Source organism: Vespa velutina, chromosome 12, assembly GCF_912470025.1.
Source record: "Vespa velutina chromosome 12, iVesVel2.1, whole genome shotgun sequence".
Classification (NCBI taxonomy): domain Eukaryota; kingdom Metazoa; phylum Arthropoda; class Insecta; order Hymenoptera; family Vespidae; genus Vespa; species Vespa velutina.
The window spans coordinates 5,470,132-5,495,104 of record NC_062199.1 but is presented as its reverse complement, the minus strand read 5'-3'; positions in this window follow the sequence as shown (position 1 = coordinate 5,495,104).

Here is a 24,973-nt window from a genome sequence, read left to right as displayed (position 1 = left end):
ACGATAATAACGATATTATCCGTAATAAATGGAATAATAATATTAATATCTATAATAACGATAATAACGATAATAACGATAATAACGTTAATAACGGGAATAACGTTAATTATAGTAAAAGCAACGATAATAATGATAATAACGATAAGACGATAAGAACGATAATAACGACACTGATAATTATAATAACGATAATAACGATAATAACGATAATAGCGATAATAACTAAAATAGCGATAATATCGATAACAACGATAAAAACGGTTTTGACTATTATAATGATAATAATGGTAAGAACGATAATAACGATAATAATAATAATAATAATAATAATAATTATAGCGATAACAACAATAATAACGAAAATAACGATAATAACAATAATAAGGACAGTAACTTTAATAACGATTGTAACAATAATAATACCGATAATAACGATAATAACGATAATAACGGAAATAACGATTTTAACTATAATTACGATTATAACGATAAGAATGATAAATGAAAATTAACGATTATAACGGTAATACCGATAATAACGATATTATCCGTAATAAATAGAATAATAATATTAATAACTATAATAACGATAATAACGATAATAAAGATATTAGCGTTAATAACGGGAATAACGTTAATTATAGTAAAAGTAACGATAATAATGATAATAACGATATTAAAGATAATAACGACAATAACGATAAAACTATAATAAAGATAATAAGGACAATAACGATAATAATGATTATAACGATAATTATAATAACATCAATTACGATAATAATGGTAATAACGATAATAACGTTAATAAAGATAATAACGATTTTAATAATAATAATAACTATAATAACGATAATAGCAGTCATAACGATAATAAATATAATAGCGATAATGAAAATATTATCGATACTAACGATTATAACGAAAATAACGACAACAAATTTAATTACACTACTAACTATAGTAAAGATTACAACGACAAAAACGATAATAAAAATAATAGCATTAATAACGTTAAAAACGATAATAATAAAAATAATAACGAAAATAACAATTATAACGGTAATTTCTATTATAACCATAAGAACGATAATAACGGTTATACTTATAATAATAATGATAATACCTATGATAACGATAACACAGTCAATAACGATAATAACGATAATAATAATAACAATAACGATAGTAACGATAATAACGATTATAACGATAATAATGATATTATAGATAATTACTCTTATAAGGTTATAAGCAATAATAACGATAATAACGATAATAACAATGATAACGATAATAAAAATAATAATGACGATAATAACCATAATAACGACAATAACGATAATAATGATTATAACAATAATAACGGTTATAACGAAACTAAAGATGATAACGACATTAATGGAAATGACGATAATAATAATAATAATGTCGATAGTAAAGGTAATAACGAATATAATTGATATAACGGTAATAACGACAATAATGTTAATATCGATTATAATAATAGTAATAATGATAATAACGACAATAACGATAATAACGAAAACTTTAGTAACGATAACGTTGAAAACATTAATAACCATTATAGACATAATAACGTTTATAGCGATAATAACGATTATAACTGTAATAACGATAATAACGATAATAACGCTAGTAATGTTAATAAAGATTTTAATAATAATAATAACGATAATAACAGCAATAACTATTATGAGGTTAATTATAACTGCGATAACGATATTAACGATTATAACGTTAATAAGGATAATAACGGTTAAAAGGATAATAACGATAATAACGATAATAACTATACCAAATATAATAATGACGATAATAACCATAATATCTACAATAACGATAATAACGATTAAACGATTATAACGGTAAAGCGAAACTAACGATGATAACAACATTAATGGAAATAACAATAATAGTAATAATAATAACTATAGTAAAGATAATTCGATAACAACTGTAATAACGCTAATTACGCTATTAAGGATAACACGGATAATAACGATTATAACGCTTATAATGGTAATAACGGAAATATCAGTAATAACGATAATAAAGATATTAAAGATAATAACGATAATAACAATAAAACTATAATAAAGAAAGTAAGGATAATATCGATAATAATGAACATAACAATAGTAATGATAATAATAATGTCAATTACGTTAATAATGGTAATAAGGATAATAACGGTAATAACGATAATAACGAAAATAATAATAATAATAATGATAATACCGATTATAACGGTCACAACTATAATAACGATAATGAATATAATAAGGATAATAATGATAATAAAGATTTTAACAATAATAATAATAATAATAACGTTAATAATGATATTAACGATTATAATGAAAATAACCACAATAATAATAATAATATCCATGGTAGCGTTAATAACGCTTATAACGATAGGACGAGAAAAACAATAGTAATAACAATTATAACAATAATAACGATAATAACGTTAATAACGTTAATAAAGATAATAACGATAATAACCATAATAATGACTATAACGACAAGAATAATAATAATAACGTGAATTACGATAATACAGGTAGTAGCGATTATAAAGGTAATAAAGATAATACAGGTAATTACAGTAACAACGACAGTAACTATAATAATAATAATATCGATAATAACGATAATATTGTTAATAGCGATAATAACGATAATGAAAATAATAGCGATAATAAAGATTATAGCGAAAATAACGATCATAAAGTTATTTACAATAATATCTATAATAACGATAATAATAATAAAAACGATCTTTACGATAATAAAGACAATGACGAAAATAATAATAATAATATCGATAACAACCATAACAATAATAATAATAACGTTAATAGCGATAATAACGATTATAACAATAATAGCCTTAGTAATAATAATAATAACTATAATAATGATAGTAACGATAATAACTATAATAATAATAATAGTAACGATAATAACGATAATAAAGTTAATAACGAAAATGACGATTATGACGGTCATATCATTAATAATGATAATAACGAAAATAACGGTAATTACGAAGATAAGTATAATAACTTTAATAATAATAATAATTACGATAATAGCAATAATAAATGTAATAAGGAGAATAACAATAATATCGTCTACAATGATAAATACGATAAAAACTCTAATAACGAAAATAATGATATTAACGATAATAACGATGATAACGATATTTACCCTAACTGCGTTAATAAGGATAATAACGATAATGACAATTATAACACTAATGAAAATAATAATAACGTTAATGTCGTTAATAACGATAATAACAACAATAATAACGATAATAACGATATCGTAATTAATAAATATAATAATGATAATAACACTAATAATAATGATAATAACGTTAACAACGATAATAAATAAAATAACGATTATAAATATAATAACGATAATAAAGGTAATAACGATAAAAACTACAATAGGGATAATTACCACGATAATTATAATAATATCGATATTAACGATAATAACAATTATAATGATAAGAACGACAAAACGATAATAATAATAATAATAAAAATAATACCGATAGTAACGATAATAACAACAATAACGTTTATAACGATAATGACGATAATAAAGATACTGACAATAGTAAACCTAACAACGATAATAACGGTAATAACTATAGAAACGTTAATAAAGTTAATAACTATAATAACGATAATATCGATAATATCCACTATAATAATAATAATAACCATATTAACAATAATAAAGATTATAATGGTAATAATTTTATTAATGACCATAATAAGGATACTTACTGTATTATGGATAATAACGAAAATGAGGATAATAACGATACTTACGATAATAAGTATATTAACGGTAATTTCTATATTAGCGATAATAACGATAATAATAATATTAATAACGATAATGATGATAATAACTGTAATAAAGATAATAACGATAATAACGATAATAACACAAATGACTATAATAACGAAAATAACGATAATAACGATAATAAAAATAACGATAATAACTGTTATAACGGTATCACCGATAAAGACGATAATAATTGTACTAATAATAATAATATCGATTATAATGTAATTAACGTTTATAACCATAATAGCGATAATAACAATAATAACGGAAATAACGATTATAATAATAATAACGATAATAAAGTTAATAACGATAATAAGGATAATGATAGTAATATTAATGATAATAATTAGAATAATAACGATAATATCTATAAAAACGATAATAACGATAATAACGATAATAACGTTAATAATGTTAATAACGATAACGATAATTACGATTATAAAGGAATTGATGATAAAAACGAAAGAAACGATTATAATGATAATAACAATAATAACGATAATATCTATAAAAACGATAATAACGATAATAACGATAATAAAGTTAATAATGTTAATAACGATAACGATAATTACGATTATAAAGGTATTGATGATAGAAACGAAAGAAACGATTATAATGATAATAACAATAATAACGATAATAACGATAATAACGGCAATAACGATAATAACGATAACAACGGTAACAACGATTATAATGGTAATAGCTGTAACAACGGTAACAACGGTGATAGAGTTCAACGATAATAACTAAAATAACGATAATAATGATAATAACTATAATAACGGTAATTATAATAATATCAAATATAGCTATAATAGCGATATTAACGATAATAACGATAATAACAAAAAAACAATGATAACTGTAATAACGATAATGCCAATAATAGCTATAATAATGATACTAACGATAATAACGATTGTAACGATTATAACGATAATATATTTCATAACATTTATAACGATAATAACGATAATGACGAAAATAATAATAATAGTAGCGATAATAACGATTATAACTGTAATAAAGAAAATAATGATTATGACGATAATAACGATAATGACGGCAGTTACAATAATAACGATAATAACGATAATGATGGTAATAGCGTCAATTACCATATTAACGATAATATCGATAACTGTAATACTCATAACAATAATAACGATAAAAACGGTAATATCGATAATAATAATAACAATGTTAGTATTGATAATAACGGTAATAACGATAAGATGATAAGAACGATAATAACGACCATAACGACAACAACGATAATGACGATAATAAATGTAATATGGATAACGATAATAACGATTATAACGGTAAAAATGATAATAACGATAATAACCTTAATAATTATAGTAATAAAGATAATAACGGTAATATCGATAATAACAATAATAACGGTTAATATGATAATAACGATATCAACGATAATTACGAAATAAACGATAATAACAATAAGGAAGATAATAACTCTAATGACGTAATAATAATAATAATATCTATAAAGATCATAACGATAACGATAATAACGATTATAACTGTAATAACGATATTAAAGAATATAACGATAATAATTATAATAACGGAATAAACAATAGTAGCGATATTAACGATTATAACGATAACAACGATATTAACTATAAGAGCGATACAGATAATAACGATTATAACGGTAATAACGATAATAACGATTATAACAATATTAATAATAATAATAATGAAAGTAACGAAAATAACGATAATAACGATAATAACGAAAATACCGGTAATAATGACAATAGTGATAATAACAATAATGAAGATAATAACTGTAACGATAATAATGATTATAACGATAATAACGGTAATAAAGATAATAACTATAATAACAATAACAAGAATATTAACAGTAATTACGGTAATAACGATAATAATGATAATAACAACAATAACGATAATAATAATAACAAAAATGACAATAACGATACTAGCGATAATAACGTTAATAAAGACAATAAATACAAAATTAATAATAAGAACGATAATAACGATAATAACTATTTTAACAGTAATAACGATATTAACGATAATAACGATAGTGACGCTTAAAACAATAACGATATCAACGATTATAACGATAGTAACAATATTACCAATAATAATGATAAAGATAATAACGATTATACCGATAATAACGATAATAATAGTAATGACGATTACAATGATAAAAAACGATAAGAACGATAATAACGATTATAACCATAATGATGATAATACAGATAGCAACGATAATAACAATACGAATGATAGTATTACAATAATAACGATAGTAACGATAATAATATTAATACTATTATAAGTAACGGTTAATCGATAAAAACGATAATACCGATTCTAATGATAACTATAATAACGATAAAGAAAGTAACGATTGAACGGTAATATCGATAATAATGATAATATCTATAATAATAATATTAATAGCGAAAATACCGGTAATATAAATAAAAAGGATTATAACGATAATTACGATAATAATAGTAATAATAACGATGCTAACGACAATAACGTATATAAAGATAATAACGATAATAATTATTATAACGATAGTAACGATAATAAAGATAATGATTACGATGATAACGGTATTAACGATAACAATGACAATAATGATGTTAAAGATAATAACTATTAAAACCATAATAACGAATATTACCATACTAACCATAATAACGACAATAACGTTTATAACGATAACGAATACAATGATTATAACGCTAGTAACAATAATAACGATTATACCGCTAATAACTATAATCACGATAATAACAATAATAACGAAAAAAATGACAATAACTATATTAAAGATTATAACGATAATAACGAAAACAACGAAAATAACGATAATAACGATAATCACGAAAATAACGATAATAACGATTATAACGGTAATATAGGTAATTACGATAATAACGATAATAACAATAATAACGATTATAGCGGAAATAACAAAAAATACGATAATAACAATAATAACGATAATAACGATGTTAAAGGTAATAACGGTAATAACGCTAGCAACGAATACAAGCATAACAATGAAAATGACGATAATGTCGATAATAACGATAATAATCCTAATAACGATAATAACGAAAAAGGTAGTAACGATAATAACACTAATAAGGATAATAAAGATAACAATAACAACGATAAGCATGATAAAAACGACATTTGCTGCGATAAAGATATTAACGATTATATCGATAATAAAGATAATAACGATAATCGTGATAAGAACGATAATATCGATAATAACGGTAATACGAATGTTAACGATAATAACGATCAAAACGATAATAACGAAAAGGGCGATAAAAGTGATAATGACGATAATAATAATATTAACGATAATAACAATATCTATAATAATGATAATAGCACTAATAACGATAATAAATATAATGATAATAATAATAACCATAAAAAGCAATAATAAATATAATAACGATAATAACGATAAAAACGATAAAAATAATATATATAACGTTAATATCGATAATAACGATAATAACGAAAAAAACCTTAATAATAAAAATACTAGCATTAATAACGATAATGCCGATAATAACTATAATAACGATAATAAGGATAATATCATTAATGACGCTTATAACAGTAATAACGATAATAACGATAATAACGAAAATAATTATTATGAAGATAAAAAGGATTGTGACGATAATAAAAATAATTTCGGTAATAACTATAATAACGATAAAAACGAGTGTAATAATAATAATAACGTTATCCACGATAATTAATATAAAATCTATTATAAAGGTAATAACGATAATAACTGTAATATCAATATTAACTATAATAACGATAATAACGATAATACCACAATAATTATAATAATATCGATAATTACGAAAATAACGGTTATAACGATAATAAAGATAAAAAAGGTAATATTATTAATAGCAATAATAACGATAATAACTATAATATCTTCAATAACAATAATAACGATAATAAAAATAATAACAATAATAACGGTAATAACAATTACTACGATTATGGCGATAATATCAATAATAACGATAATAACGACAATGAAGATAATAACGCTAATAACGATACAAAAGTTAATAATGATAATAATAATATTAACAACGATAATAACGATAATAATAATAATAATAGCGATAATAACGATTAAAACTGTAATAACGACCATAACGATATTAACGCAAATAAGTTCAATAACGGTAATTGCAATAATAACAATAATAACGATAACGACAATAATAACGATAATAAGGATAATAGCGTTAATTACGATAATAATGATAATAACGATAATTTTAATTTTAATAATAATAATAATATCGATATTTATGGAAATAACGGTAATAACAATAACAACGATAATTATATTAATGACGATAAGAACGATAATAATTATAGTAACGATAATAACAGTTATAACCATAATTACGATACAAACTATAATAACGATAATAAATATGATAAAAAAAATAACTGTAATTATGGTAATAACTTTTATAAACGTAACTATATTAACGATTATAATGGTTGTAAATATAAAAACGATTATATCGATTATTATTATAATAACGATAATGATGAAAATGACGATAATAACGATTCTAACAATAATAACGATAACACCGGTATTAACAGTGATAAAGATTAAGGATAATAACGATAAAAGTAGAAATAATAATAATAATAATAATAAAAGTAATAATATTATTAATAATAATAATAAAGATAATAACTACAATAACTGTTATAACGATAAAAACGATTATATCAATAATTATGGTAATAACGACATAACGATATTTACGATAATAACGATAAGAAAGGTAATAAGGATAATAACGATAATAACGATAATTACGATAACGATATTAACGTTTAAAAAAGTAATAACTATAAATACGATAATACGATAATACTAAAATACAATACTAATAATATTAATAACGATAATAAGTGTAATAACGATATTAACTATAATAACGTTAATAACTGTAATAAGGATTTTAACATTACTAACGACAATGACGTTAATAACGGTATTAACGATAATAACGGTAATAAAGGTATTAAAGATAATCACGATAATAACGGCAATAATATTAATATCGATAATAAATATAGTAATACCGATAAAGACTATAATAACGATAATAACGATAATACGATGATTACTATTATAGCGATAATAACGATAATAACGATAAAACGACAAAAACGATAATAAAGATAATAACGGTAATAACGATATTAAAGATAATTGCGATAGTAACGATAATTAAGGTTATATCATTAATAACAATTTAAACGATAATAACTATTCTAACGTAACAAAATAGTGTTACCGATAATAAAGATAATGACGTTAATAACGATTATAATAACAATAATAAGAATAATAACGATAATAACGATAAAAACGACAATATAGTTAATATCGATTATAATAATATTAATATCTATAATAACGATATTAACGAAAATAATGTCAATGACGATAATTATATTAACGATAACGATAATTACGATTATAACGGTTAGAAAGATAATAACGACATTAAAGATGTTAATATTAATAGTAACTATGATATCAGTAATAACGATACAAACGATACTAAAGATAATAACGATAATAATAGTAATAATCATGATAATAACGCTAGTAACTTTAATAAATGTAATAAAGATAATATCGATAAAGTTAATAACGATAAGAACGATAATAACGACTATAACGGCAATAACGATAGTGAAAATAATAAATATAATAAGGATAACGATAATAACGATTATAACGGTAAAAATGATAATAACGATAATAAAGATATTAGCAATAATAATAACGATATTAGCGATGACAACGATAATAACGATAATAACGATAATGAAGATAATAAATATAAGAATGATAATAATAATAACAACGATTATAACAAAAATATGGATACATATTAACCTTAATACGATATTAACGATAATAATAACATTTGTACAAATAATAACTATAATAACGATAATAACGATAATAACGATGATAACGATCGTAACGATAATAGCGTTAATAATGATTGTAATAATAATAATATCGATAGTAACGATAATAACGATAATAATATCAGTGATAACGACAATAACGATAATTACGATATTACCGATTGTAAGGATAGTAACGACAATAAATTTAATAAAGATAATAACTATACCAAGGATAACGATAAAAACGATATTAATAATAATAAAAACAATAATAACTATTATAACGATAAAAATAATAATAATTTCGATAACAACGAAAATAACGATAGTAGCGATAATAACGATAATAAAGTTAATAATGATAATGATAACAACGAAAATAACGATAAGCGATAATAACGATAATAACGAAATAATAATAATAAAAATAACGATTATAACGGAAAATCGATAAAAAAGATAAAATTGATAATAACGATAACTATAATTACTATAACGATAATAACAATTATATCTATAATAATAATAAATATAGCGACAATACTGGTAATATAAATAAAAATGATAATAGCGATAGTAATAGTAACAATAACTATAATTACGATAATAAACGTAATAACGATAATAACGGTAATTACGATAGTAAAGACAATAACAACAAATATTATAATAATAACGATGATAGCATTAATAACGGTAATAATATTAATAATAGTAATAATACCGATAATGAGGATAATAACGATAATATCTATAATAATGATAATGAAGATAATTACGAATATATCGATAATAACGATAATAATGTAAATAACTATAATAAAGATAATAAAGTATATAACGATAGTAATAATAATAATAACGATAATAACGATAATAACCGTAATAACAATAATAATGATAATAACGATTATTACGATATTAATAATAATAATAGCGATAGTAACAATAATAACTGTAATAACGATAATACCGATGATAACTACAATAATGATACCAACGATAATAACGATTGTAACGATTATAACGATAATAAAGTTCATAACATTAATAACGACAATAACGATAATAACGATTATAAGAATAATAACGTTAATAAAGTTAATAACAATAATAATGATAATGAAGATTATAACGATAATAATAATAATATTAAAGATAATGACGATAATAACTGTAATTACGATAATAATAATGATGACGATTATAACGAAAATAATAAAAATAGTAGCAATAATAATGATTATAACTGTAATAAGGATAATAACGATAATGACGATAATAACGGTAATGACGGAAGGTGCAATAATAACGATAATAACGACAATGATGGTAATAGCGTTAATTACGATATTAAGGATAATAACGAAAACTAATAATAATTACAACGATATGAATGATAATATCACTCATAACGATAATAATGATAATAACGTTAATTACTATATTAACGACAATTGCGATTATAACAATAATAATGACGATAATACGAAAATAACAGTACAATAGATAATATCGATAATAACGGTAATAACGATAATGATAATTATAATAGAGATAATAACGGTAATAACGATAATAACGAATACGATAATAACGTCAATACCGATAATAACACTAATTACGATTTTAACAGTAATATCTATATTAACGATAATAACGATAATAACGTTTATAACGATAACGATAACAATGATTATAATGATAGACACGATAATAATGTTAATAACGATAACATTAATAACGATTATACCGGTATTAACGAAAATAACATTAATAACGTTGATAACTACATTAACAATAATACCTAGATTAACGATAAAACGATAATAACGTGTATAACGATAACAATAACAACGATTATAACGGTAGTAACGATGATAACGATAATAACGATAACGATAATATTGATTATATCAGTAATATCGATTATAACGATAATAATGATATAAACGATAATAATAATATTAATAACGATAATAACGATAATAACGTTAATAAATTTAAAAACGATAATAAAAATAATAATAATGATAATTACCATAATAACGATAACGACGATATAAACGATAATAAGTATAATAACAGCAATTACGATAACTACGATAATCACGATAATTCTAATACCAATAATAATTATAATATCGATAATAACGGTAATAATGATAATAAAAATAATAACGGTTATTACGGTAATAAAGATAATAGTCATGGTAACGTTAATAACGGTAACGATAATAGCGGTTATAACGGTAATAACGATAAAGCCGATTATAACGATAATAACGAAAATAAGGACAATAACGAATTCTAAGAAAATAACGACAAAAACGATAATAACGATAATAACGATAACAACAGTAATAACGATTTTAACGATTATATCGAATTAACGATAATAACGATAATAACGTAAATAACAATAATAATGATATTAAAGATAATGATGATAATAACGATAATAACAATAATAATAACGATAATAAAGATAATAACGATGAAAACAGTATCATGGAAATTAGATAAAAAGGTAATAACGATACTAACAATAAAGATAATAACGAATATAACGTTAATAACGATAAAGACGATAACGATTATAATAATAAAAATAACGATAATAACAGTAATAACGATAGTGACTATAATAACAATATAAATACAATAACAATAATAACGATATTAATCTAGAAAATACTAATAATAAGGATAATGAAGATAATAATGATAATAACGGTAATAACGATAATGATGGTAATAGCGTTAACTACGATATTAACGATAATAACGGAAACTATAATACTCATAACAATAATAACGATAATAACGTTCATAACGATAATAATGATAATAACGATAATAACGATAATGACGATAATAACTTTTATATCGTTAATAAAGATAATAAATTTAATAACACTAATATCTATAATAACGATAGGTCCGATTAAAACAATAATTACTATATTAACGACAATTGCGATTATAGCAATACAAATAACGATAATACGGAAATAATTATACTATAGATAATATCGATAATAACGATAGTAACGATATTAACTTTAATAATAATAGTAATAAAGATAATAACGATAGTATAGATAATAATGATATTAATGGTAATTACTATATTAACGATAATAACGACAATTAAAATACTAATAAAGATAATAACGATAATGACGGTAATAAGAATAATAATGACAATAAAGGTAATAACAATAATAACAATTATTATGAAAATAATGATAGTAACGATTATAACGATAATAACGATAATAAAGTTACAAAAAATATTAACGATAATAACGATTATGAGGATAATAGTAGTAATAATAACGTTAATACCGATATTAACATTAATAACGATAATAACGGTAATAACGATATAGCGGTAATTACGAAAATAATGAAATAATAACTATAATAACGATAATAACGATAATAACGATAATCACGATAATAAAGATAATTATTATGCTATCGATAATAATGATAATAACGACAATAAAAATAATAATAATAATAATATCGATAATATCAGTAATAACGTTTATAAAGATAATCACGATAAAAACAAAATAATTGCAAAAACAATAATAACGATAATGACGATAATAACCATAATATAATGAACATAACAGTAATAACGGTAAAGACGATAATAACGACAAATACGACAATAATAATAATAATAACTATAATAACGATATTAAAGACAATAACGATAATAACGATAATAACGACAATAACGACAATAACGATAGTAACGGTAAAAACGGTAATTATAACAAAGATAATAGCGATAATAACGGAAATAATGATAAAAACGGTATTAATAATATTAATAATGATAATAACGGTTATAACGGAAATAATTCTAAAAACGATAATAATGACAATAACGATAATAAGGATTATGAGGATAAATAGGATAATAGCGAATATAACAATGATAACAATAATAATAAACATAATGACGATAAAAACGGTAATAACTATACTAACAATAATAACGGAAATTGCGATAATAGCGATTAAAACCATAAAAATATTAATAATAACGATAATATATAAAATAAGGATAAAGACGACAGGTGCGAAAATGACTATAATATCGATAATAATAATAGTAATATGTATAATAAAAATAATATCGGTAATAGCGGTAATGACGCTAATAACGATAATTACGATAATGACGATGATAACGATAATAACGATAATATCGATAAAAACGATAATAACGATAATAATAATAATAATAATATCGTGAATAACGATATTAACGAAAATAACGATAATAACTATTATAACAATAATAAGTACATTAACGATAATAACGATAATAACGTTTATAACGATAACGATATCAAAGATTGTAACGATAGTAACGAAGATAACGATAATAACGATAACAATAATAACGATAATATCGATAATAACGATAGTAAAAATAATAACGATTATAACTATAATAACGATAATAACGAAAATAACGATAAAGACAATAATAACGATAATAAAGTTAATAACTTTTCCAATATTAATAATAGCAATAATAACGATAATAATGATATTAACGACAAATATCGATAATAACGATGACTATAATAACGATAATAAATATAATAACAATAACAGAAATAATAACGGTAATAACGGTAATAAAGATAATCACGATAATAACGGCAATAACAGTAATAATATCGATAATAAAGATAGTAACAACCATAAAAAATATAATAACTATAATAACGATAATAAGGATAATATCACTAATAACGTTTATAATAGTAATAACGATAATAAAGATAATAACGAAAATAACGAACATAACTCTTATGAAGATAAAAAGGATTATGACGGTAATAAAAATAATATCGGTAATAACTATAATAACGATAAAAACGAGTGTAATAATAATAATAACGTTATCCACGATAACAAATATAAAATCTATTATAAAGATAATAAAGATAATAATAATTACGATTATAACGATAATAATAGTAATAACTATAATAAATATTATAACGTTAATAACGATAATAAATATAATAACGCTAATAACGATAAAAACGATTATAAAGATAATAATAATATTAACAACGATAATAACGATAGTAATAATAATAATAGCGATAATAACGGTTAAAACTGTAATAACGACCATAACGATATTAACGTAAATAAATTTAATAACGGTAATTACAATAATAACAATAATAACGATAAGGATAATATTTACGATAATAAGGATAATAGCGGTAATTACGATGATAACGATAATAACGATAATATTAATTATAATAATAATAATAATATCGATAATTATGGAAATAACGATAATAACAATAATAACGGTAATTACATTAATGACGATAAGAACGATAAAAACGACAAAAACGATAATAAAGATAATAATAATAATAATAATAATAATGATAATAACGATAATAGTCTTAATAACGGTAATAATGACAATAAAGATAATAACTATTTTAACGATAAAAACGATAATAATAATATTAATACCTATAATAAAGATAATAACAATAATAACAATACTAAGCATGATAATTACAATAATAACGACTATAACGATAATAAGGATAATAACGGTAAATACGATAATAACGATAATAACAATAATAATGATAATGACAATAATAATGATAAGCGAAATATCGATATTAATGATAAGAAAGATAATAAATATTATAACCATATATAAAAAATAATAACGATAATATCGATAATAATGATTATAGCGGTAATAACGATAATTACGCTAATCATGATAATAATAATAATAATAATGATAATAACGATAATAACGGTAATAACGATAATTACGATAATAATGATAAATACGATAATTACGATAATAACGATAATAATGATAATAATTATAATTACGATTATACCGATAATAACGATAATAAAGTTATTAACAATAATAACGATAATAGTAACAATAATTTTAATAATGCCGATGATAACGATAAGATACGATTATAACGATAATAACGATAAAAAAGATAATAATAATAACAATACCAATAATAAAGTTAATAACGATATTAACGATGATAAGGATAATTAGGTTAATAACTATTGTAACGATAATAATGATAATAATGTTAATAACAATAATAACGATAATAACGATTATAACAATAATAATAATAACAATAATGACAAAAACGATAATGACTGTAATAACTATAATTAAGGAAAAAACTGTGATAACGATAATAACGCTAACAACGATTATAATGATAGTAATAATAAAAATAACATTAATAATGATAATAAACGGTAAAAACGATAAAATAATAATAATAACAATAATAACGATAACAAACATAATAACGATAATAACGATTACATCTATAATAACGATAATGACGATAATAACGATTATAACGATAATAACGATTATAAGGATAATATTAGTACAAATAACGAAAATAAGGATAATAACGGTAATAACGATAATGATAATCTTCATAAAGTTAATAACGCTAATAACGATAATAACGATAACGATAAAAACGATAATAAAGATAATAACGATAATAACGATAATAAAGATAATAAAGATTATAACGATAATAATGATAATAACGATAATAACGTCAATGAAGTTAATAACGACAATAATAATAATAATAACGATGATAGAGATAAAAACGCATATAACGATAAAAACAATAAAAACGATAACATCGCTGACGACTATAACGGTAGTCACGGAATCCAAGATTAAAAGGAAAATAAAGGTAATATGCTATAATAACGACAATACCGTTAATAACACTAATGAAGATTTTTACAGTAATATCTATATTCACGATAATAACGATAATAACGTTTATAACGATAAGGATAACAATGATTATAATGACAGTCACGAAAATGATGATAATAACGATAATAATAATAACGATTATACCGGTAATAAGGATAATAATATTAATGACGATAAAATCGATAATAAAGATAATAACGTCAATAACGATTCTAATAATACTAATAAAGATAATAACGATAATAATGATATTAACGACAATAATGATAATAACGATAACTATTATAACGATAATAACTGTAATAACAAAAATAACACAAATAACGGTAAGAGAAGTAATAACGATAATAACGATAATAGAGAAAGTAAGGAGAATGACGATAATAATAATAATGATAACGGTAGTAAAGATAAGTTAGCTTATAACTATAATAACGATACTAACAATTACAACGATAATAAGTGTTATAACGATAATAACGGTAAAGATAATAACGGTTATATCGGCAGTAATGATAGTAACGATAATAACGACATTAACGATAATAGCGATAGAAATAAGAATTAAGGTTATAACAATAATAACAATGTAATAACTATTCTAACGTAAAAAAACCATGTTAAAGGTAATAAAGATAATAACGTTAATAACTATTACGAGAATAATAATAAAACTAATAACGATAATAAAGATATTAACAACAATAACGATAATAACGATAACTATAATAACTGTTACATCGATAATAACGATTATAAATATAATAACGATAATAACAGTAATGACGATATTAATGAGAATATCGATTATAATAATAGTAATAACGATAAAAACTATAATAACGAAAATAACAACAATAACTATAATTATAATAAAGATAACGATAATAACGATATTAAAGATGATAATAACCATAATAACTATAATAACGGTAATAATGATAAAAAAGTTACTACAGATAATAACGATAACACTGAAAGTACCAATAATAACGGTGATAACGATAAGATGATAAGTACGATAATAACGACAATAACGACAATAACGATATTGACGATAACGAATATAATAAGGATATCGATAATAATGATTATAACGGTAATAATGATAATGACGATAATAACGATACTAAAAATAATAATAACGATAATAACGATAACAACGACAATAACGATAATAAATATTATCACGATATTAACGATAATAACGATAATGAAGACAATAACTCTAAGAATGAAAGTAATATTAATAACAACGATTATAACGAAATCAAGGATAGAAACGCTATTGACGATAATAATAATAATTATAACCATAATATCGATAATAATGATTATAACGAAAATAATGATGATAACGATAGTAACGATAAAAACGTTAATAACGATTGTAATAGTAATAATATCGATAGTACCGATAAAAGCGAAAATAATAGCAGTAATAAAGATAATAATGATAATAACGATAACAATAATAATAATAACGATAATAAAGGTAAAATGATAAAGACGATAATATCGTTAATAACGATAACAATAACAACGATAACGATAATAAGAATAATAAATATTATAAGGATAATAACGATTGTAACCATAATAACGATTATAATGACGACAATGACAATGACAATAACGAAAATAACGATAATAACGATTATAACGAAAATAACAAGAGTAGCACTAATAATAATAATAATAATTCTTAGAAAGATTATAAAGATAATAGTAATAATAACGATAGTGATAATTATGATAACGTTAATACCGGTATAACGAAAAAACGATAATAACGAATAATATAATAACGATAACGATAATAACGATTAAAACGGTAAAAACGATAATAACGATAATAACGATAATAATAATAATAACGAATATAACCATATAATCCATAATAACGATAATAACATTTATGACGATAACGAAAACAACGATTATAACGCTAGTAATGATAATAATGATTATACCGGTAATAACGAACATCACGATAAAAGCGATTATAACGATATTTACGATGATAACGATAATAACGAAGCCAACGAAAATAAAGATAAAAACGATAATTACGATAATAACGATAACGATAACAGCGATTATTCCGGCAATATCGATAATAACGTTAATAACAATATTAAAAGCAATAGTAACGAAAATAACGATAATATACGTAATAACTGAAATAACGATTATGACGGTAATATCGATAATGACGATATTAACGATAATAAAGTTAATAACGATGATAACGATGAAAAAGATAACAATGAAAATAATAATAATAACGATAATAAGGATTATGACGGTAAGAACGATAATATGGATAATAACTATAATAACTCTAATAATAATAATTATAAAAATAATAACGATATTAAGGATAATAACGGTAATTACGTAGATATCGATAATAATTATAATAATAATAATAATAACGAAAATATCGATAATAAATAAATTAAAGATAATAACGATAATAACGTTAATAACAATTGTAGCGATAAAATCGATAATAATTATAAAGATAATAATGATAATAACGGAATTAACAATACTAACGAGAATAATAATAATAAAAACGATAATAACGATTATAACGGAATTTATTCCAATAAATATATTAACGATAATTATGATAATGAAGATAATAACGGTAATTACGATTTTAGCATTATGACCGAAAATAATAATAATAATAACGATAATGACGATATTAACTGTAATAAATATAATAACGATAATAGTAATAATAAATATAATAACTATAATAACGATTATAACGATAAAAACGATAATAATAATATTAATAACAATAATAACGATAACAACGTTAAGAACGGTAAAAACGATAATAATAGTTACAATAAGGATAATAACGATAATAACGATCATAACGATAATGACGATAACAAGTTTAATGACGGTAATAACGCTAAGAACGATAATAATGATAATAACGATAATAATCATAATATCGAAAATGACGATAATAAAGGTAAAATTGTTATTAATAATAACAATAGCAATTATAACGATAATAATGATAATATCTATAATATCCATAATAGCGAAAATAACGGTAATTACGATAATAAAGATAATAACGATTTTAATGATTATAATGATAAAAATAATAAATATAACGTCATTGACGGAAATAACGTTAATAACGATAATAATAATAATAATAACGATAATAACGATAATAACGATAATATCGATAATATCGATAATATCCACAATAATAATAATAATAACTATAATAACGATAATAAAGGTAATAACTATAATAACGGTAATAACGGTAATAAGTGTAATAACCTTAATAACGATAATAACGATAATAATGGTAAAAACGATAATAAGGATAATAAAGATAATGACAATTATAACGATAATAATTATAAAAACTATAATAAAGATAACAACGATAATTATCATAAATACGATTATAACGATAATATCGATAATGACGATAATAAATGTAATAACGATAATAGCGAAAACAAACGGTAATAATGATATTAATAACTATAATAACTGTAATAACGGTAATAACTATAATAACCTTAATAACGATAGTAACGATAATAACGGTAATAACGATGATAACTATAATAATGATAATTACCACAATGATAATAATAATAACGATATTAACGAAATTAACCGTAATAAAGATAATAACGATAATAACGAAAATGACGATAATGACGTTAGTAACGGTAAAAACGAAAATTATAATAAAGATAATAAAGATAAAAACGAAAGTAATGATAAAAACGATAATAATAATGCTAATAACGATTATGAAGTTTATAACGAAATATATTCTAATAAATATAATAACGATAATTACGGTAATAAAGATAATAAAGTTTATTAGGATCTTAGCGATAATAACGATAATAATAATAATAATAATAAAGATAATGACGATAATAACTTTAATATTCATAATAACGATAATAAGTATAGAGACGATAATAACGATAATAAATATAATAACTATAATAACGATTATAACGATAAAAATGATAATAATAATATAATAAGGATAATAACGATAATAATATTAATAAGCTTAAAAACGATAATAATCATAATAATAAATCGATAATAATAATAACAATAATAATAACGATAATGATAATAATAACGTCAATTACGTTAATAATGGTAATAAGGATAATAACGGTAATAACGATAATAACGATAGAAATGGTAACAATAATATTAATAACGAAAATAACGATAATAACATTAATAACGCTAAAAACGATAATAATAATAATAATAACGATAATAACGATAATACAGATAATAATGAATATAACGATAATAATGATAATAATAGCGTCAATTACGTTAATAATGGTAATAAGGATAATAACGGTAATAACGATAATAACGATAATAATAATAGTATTAACGATAATACCGATAATATCGGTCTTAACGATAATTACAAAAATAAATATAATAACGATAATAAAAATAATAAAGATTATAACGATAATAATAATAATAATCACGTTAATAATGATAATATCGATAATAATAAAAATAACCACAATAATAATAATAATATATATAGTAGCAATAATAACGATTATAACGATAAGACGATAAAAACAATTATAACAGTAATAACTATAATAACGTTAATATCTTAAATAACGATAATATCGATAATAACGACAATAACAGTAATAACGATAATAACGATAATAACGATAATAACAATAATAATGATTATACCGACAATAATAATTGTATTAATAAAGTGAATTACGATAATAACGGTACTAACGATTATAACGGTAATAACGATAATAATAATAGTTACGATAATAACGATAATATTGATAATAGCGATAATAACAATAATGAAAATATTAATGATACTTACGATTATAACGGAAATAACGATCATAAAGTTACTTACAATAATAACTATAATACCGATAATAATAATAAAAACGATCATTACGATAATAACGACAGTGACGAATATAAAAATAATAATAACGATAATAACCATAACAATAATAATAATAAAGTTAAAAGCGATAATAATGATAATAACAATAATAACCATAATAATAATGAAAATAATTATAATAACGATAGTAATGATAATAATGATAACGACGGTAATTAGGATAGTAACGATAATAATAATAATAGTGACGATAATAACGATAATAAAGGTAATAACGTAAATGACGATTATGACGGTCATATCGTTAATAATAATTACGAAATTAACGGTAATTGCGAAGATAATGATAATAACGTTAATAATAATAATAATTACGATAACAGCAATAATAAATGTAATAAGGATAATAACGATAATATCGATCATAACGATAAATACGATAAAAACTCTAATAACGATAATAATGATATTAACAATAATAACGATGATAACGATATTTACCCTAATTGCGATAATAACGATAATAACGATAATGGCAATTATAACGATAATAATAATAAGAACGTTAATGACGATAATAACGATAATAACAATAATAATAACGATAATAACGATAATGACGATAATATCGATGAAAATGATAATAATAATAATAATGACAATATTAACGATAATATCAATAACATATTTAATAACTATAATAACGATAATAACATCAATAATAATGATAATAACGTTAACAACGATAATAAATAAAATAACGATTATAAATATAATAACGGTAATAACGGAAATAACGATAAAAACTATAATTACGATAATAACCACAATAATTATAATACTATAGATAATAACGACAATAACGATAAAGCGATAATAATAATAATAATAACCATAATAACGATAAAAAGATTTTAACGGTAGTAATATTAATAATGACTACAATAAGGATAATTACTGTTTATGGATAATAACGAAAATAGGGATAATAACGATAATTACAATAATAAGTATATTTACGGTAATTACGATCTTAGCGATAATAACGATAAAAATTATATTAATGACGATAATGATGATAAAAATTGTAATAACGATAATAACCACAATAACATTAATAACAATAATGACTATAATAACGATAAAAACGATTAATACGATAATAACCATAATACTAATAAAAAAAACGACAATAACGATAATAAGGATAATAACGATAAAAACAATAATAATAATAATAATAACGATGATTACGATAATAAAGGTATTAACGATAATACCGATAATAACGATAAAGACAATAATATCGATAAAAATGATAATAATAAAAAATATATTAACTATAATAACGGAAATAACGGTAAAATCTATAATAATAATAACAATAACGATAAAAACGATAATAACGGTAATAACGAAAATTACGATAATATCGAAAATAACAAAAATAACGATTATAACCATTTCAATAATAATAGTAATTATACTATCGATAAAAGGATAATAACGGTAATTACGATAATAACTATAATAACGTTAATAATAATAATAATAATAATAATGTCAATTACGATAATAATGGTAAAAACGATAATAACGATAAACACAATAATAACGTTTATAATGATAATAACAATAATAATAATATTAAAGTTAATAATGATAATAAAAAAAAATAACGATGATAGCAATAAGACGATAAGTACGATGTTGACGATGAAAACTATAATAAGGATAAAGATAATAACGATTATAGCAGTGAAAACGATAATAACGATAACATCGATTCTAATAATTATAATAAAAATAATAACGAAAATAAGGGTTGAAACGATAATAGCGATAATAACGATAATAATGAAAACAACGATAATAAAGATAATAACTACTATAACAATCATAACGACAATAACGAGAAATAAGATAATATCGATAATAACGATAATAATAAATATAACAATAATAAAAATAATAATCAAAAATAATATAATTAATAATTATAATATCGAAAAATTTACTAAAGATTATATCTAAAACAACGATTAAAACCATAATAACGATAATGAATATAATAAAGATTAAAACGATAGTAACATTAATATAGATAATAACGATAAAAACGAAAAAGCAATAAAAAAAGAGAATAAAAATAAAAGCTTTAACAGCATTAATAACGACAATAACGGTAATAACAGTGACAACGATAATAACAATAACTACGATAATAATAGTAATAATAACTACAATAACAAAAATTATAACGTTAATATCTATAATAAACATAATAACGATAACAACTATAGTAATGTTTATAACGATAATGATAATAACGATTATAACGTTAGTAAAGTATATAACGAAAATAAGGATTAAAGTGATAATAACGATAACAACTATATTAACGATTATAAAGATAATAACGATAATAACGATAATAACGATAATAATAATAATAATAATGACGATAAAGTCTATTATAACATTAATAACTTTAATAACGACAATAAGGTAAATAACGATATTAGCGATAATAACGTTAATAACTATAACAACGATTAATATGATAATAACGATAATAACGATAATAAACATAATAACAATCATAGCGAAAATAATAAAAATAATAATAATAATAGTAATATTAATAATAATAAAATAAATAACAATAACAAATTCAAAGACAATAACGATAATAACCATTATAAAGATAATATTAATAATAATAACGATAATAGCGTTAATTACTGAAATAACGATAATAACGATAATACCGATAAAAACGATAATAACGATTATAACGATAATTACGATAATAACGATAATAACGATAAAAACGATACTAACCATAATAATAATAATAATAATAATAACGAAAATAACGATTATAACGAAAATGACGATAATAATGATAATGACGATTACAACAACAATAATAATAATAGCGATCATAACGGTTATAACTGTAATAACGATAATAGCGATAATAACGATAATAACGATAATGATGATAATAACCATATTAATGATAATAACGATAATAACGTTAAAACGATATTAAAAATAATAATAACTATAACAACGATAATAACGATAATAACGATAATAATAATAACGATAAGTATAATATAGATAATGAGGAGAATAGCGATAAAAACGATAATTATAATGACCATAATTACGATAATAACAATAATAATGATTAGAACGATAATAACGGTTTTTAGCAAAAATAACGATAATAACTA